This window comes from Dryobates pubescens, chromosome 36 (assembly GCF_014839835.1).
Source record: "Dryobates pubescens isolate bDryPub1 chromosome 36, bDryPub1.pri, whole genome shotgun sequence".
Classification (NCBI taxonomy): Eukaryota; Metazoa; Chordata; class Aves; order Piciformes; family Picidae; genus Dryobates; species Dryobates pubescens.
In genome coordinates, this window is record NC_071647.1 from 7,304,927 (window position 1) to 7,307,935 (window position 3,009).

At 57.4% G+C, this 3,009-nt stretch overlaps 1 pseudogene; it reads left to right on the top strand.

Annotated features, from left to right (window-relative positions):
- Positions 1-1,000: 1,000 nt before the first annotated feature.
- LOC128898988 (feather keratin 1-like) lies at positions 1,001-2,563 on the top strand (annotated as a pseudogene).
- Positions 2,564-3,009: the final 446 nt, after the last annotated feature.

Consider the following 3,009-nt stretch of genomic DNA (forward strand, 5'->3'; position numbering starts at 1 on the left):
CCAAGGGCAAAAACCACTTGGGCTGCCTCAAGTTGTGTACTCAGGTACAGCCCAGAGCCTGGAGCAGTTTTCCTGGGTTATGGATGGAGCTGCCCTGGCCACAGGGGATCCAGCCCTGCGTAGGACAGGGACCTGCAGACAGCTCACTGAGGGTGGGAGTGGCCATGGAGGGGGAGAGGCTGTCCCTGAAGCTTGGCTGCTGGAGGCATTCCCTTGGCCTCCTGGGACTCCTGCCAGCTGCCTCCATGCCTGCAGGGCAGGGAACTGAATCTCCTCCTTGATGTGCTCTGAGACTTCTTCTTGTTCCGTGGCGCTCCTGAGCACGTCACCTCCCTCAGCATCCCCAGGCATGTGCAACCCCAAGATCCTGACCTCTCTCATTTACTGGGGAGTTCCTCGCTTCCCTAATGCTTCTGCGTTGTGCTGCAGGCTGAGGAGGGCTTTGTGGCCTTGGCATGATGAAGCCCTAATGCCAGGAGAATACCTACCAGATGAGACCCAGGGATGGGTCCCTGCCAGTGGCTTTCCAACCTTCTCCATCACTCCATGGAGCATCCAGGAGAGCTCCTCAGCACGGCCTGGGCTCTCTGGCTAGGAAGATGAGGCCTGTGGATCTCGACCCTCCCACTGCCCAAGGTTCTCCCCGAGGCTCACCCCCTCTCATCACAGAGGAGAGCTGAGGCCTCTAAGGTTGCAGATTAATGCAGTCTCCAGTCCTTCCTGATACAAAAGGTTCTTCCTTGCCCAGTCGAACACTCATCCACTCTCCGTTGTCGCACCAGAATCCTCCTGGGCAACAGTCCCTTAGCTCTAAGCATTCTTACAGCAGACAGCACCGGAAGCTTTGCTTACATGAGAGGCACAACATTTGCTGAGCTTCCCTCACCCACCGGACTCAGGCAGGCAGCACAAAGCCCATGAGGCTGCTCCCGCTCTCCCCTCCATGGATCGATCCATGCTGACCTCTCACACTCACCTTCTTGTCCCTTCATGTTGGGAAATGGCTTCCAGGATGATGTACTTCATCCTGATTGAAGAGACCAAGGTGAGGCTGATGCTCCTGTCATTCTCCTCCTTCTCCTTCATGTCCTCCATGAAGGTAGGAGCCCCACTGGATTTCTTCCAGGCCTCAGAGGCATTCCCTGACTATGGAGGTTTTCAAAGGGCATTGAAAGTGACACTGCAGGGACAGCAGATAACTCTCCTGAGGACATGGTGTTAGATCTCACACACTCCTGGCTGTACCATCTGTATCAAGGATCCCACACCTGCCTGTCCTCTGCTCCAGGTAAGCCTTTCCTATGCTGAACTTCCCAGAGAATGTCCAGATCCTGATCCCTTCACTTCCCATTGTGCCAGTACAGACCAAGGCCAAAACCCCTTGGAGTATCTCCACCTTTCCTGCATCTCCTCTCCCCAGTACAGCTTCCTCCTTCAGCTTTTGTTGTCAACATGCATGGAAGAAGGTGGTCTGAGATCTCCATGCCAGCAGGGCACTCACAGACCAGGTGTGCTTTCCCTTTCCTAATCCCAGCCCTGCACACTCAGCCTGGCAAACATTCTCCACAGAGCGAAGGGGAACAGAGCAGAAACCATTGGCACAGCCAATCCCTTGGCCTCTCAAGCAAGCAGATGAAAGGAGCTGGCCTGGCTGAGCAGGCAGCTGAGAAATGAGGAAGTGAAATGGCAGCATGGAGGAAGCCAGAGGCCAGGCCGTGCCATGGGCTGGGAGGTTTGGCTTTGGAGCTGAGTCTGCTGGAAAATTGCCGCCCAGGTGCAGTGCCTGTGGGCCTGGGGCGGTGCAGGAGCAGTATAAAAGGGACTCCTTCTGCTCACTCTCTCATCCACTCCTCTGGCCTCCCTCTGCTTGGAACAAGGTGAGTAGAAGCTCTTTCTCCTCCTGCTCCTTCTGCTACTCTTCTTCCTTTGGGACAGCTCAGCCCATACCTGACCCTATGTCCTATGGGAGCTTTTGAAGGTGCTTTGCATTGGAAGGGGGACGGCGGCAAAATTTGTGCCAGGGCTGAGTCTTGGTTAAGAAGTCTCCCGAGTTAAGGGCTAGGCTTGGATCTCTGTGAGTTTGGTCACACTCAGCAGAGCTCTTTTGGACTGAGGGAAGATGAGACAGGTGGGACCCCCTGCACAGCCTCCAGCACTCTCCTCCAGCTCACCACTTTTCTTCCTTTTGTTGTCATACAAAATTGTCTGCAGTAAGCTCTCACTCTCTGCTTCCTCTTGCTCTCTCTCTGCAGGTCCATCTCCAGCCCCAGCCATGTCCTGCTACAGGCCCTGCCAGCCCTGCGGCCCAACCCCGCTGGCCAACAGCTGCAATGAGCCCTGCTGTGTGAGGTGCCAGGACTCCACCGTTGCCATCCAGCCCTCCCCCGTGGTGGTGACCCTGCCCGGCCCCATCCTCAGCTCCTTCCCACAGAGCACCGCCGTGGGCTCCTCCACCTCCGCTGCCGTTGGCAGCATCCTCAGCTCTCAGGGGGTGCCCATCAGCTCCGGGGGCTTTGGCCTCTCTGGCCTCTCTGCCTTGGGCAGGAGCTGCCTGCCCTGCTAGAGCTGCTGCCCAGGGCCCAGGGCAAGGCCCCCAGGGCCCCACCTGATGCTTCTGCCCTGGGCACACAGCATCCTCTTGCTGCTTTCCCAGGGGCTGAGCAAGCTCAGCAGTCCTTGCCAAAGGGCAGGGCCAGCCTGGGCTCTGGCACAGCACTGCCCATGCCTGCCTGTGCCTTCTGACACTCTCTCCTGGCCCTCCCATGGCCTCCTTCTCTTCTGCTGCCCTGGCCTGGCAGCAGCAGCAGCAAACCAGCCTAGGGAGGACCTGCTGGCCCTGCTCCCTCTGTGGGGAATGCAGACGGACAGCTGCTGGGAGTTCCACTACAGCCATGGAACACAGCGTCCCTGCTGTCCCTGCTTTGGAACTCCCATCCTTCTGCACCATGTTTCCCACATTTGACTCATTAAAGTTCTGCTGCATCCCATCCCAGACTTCTGTCTCATCCT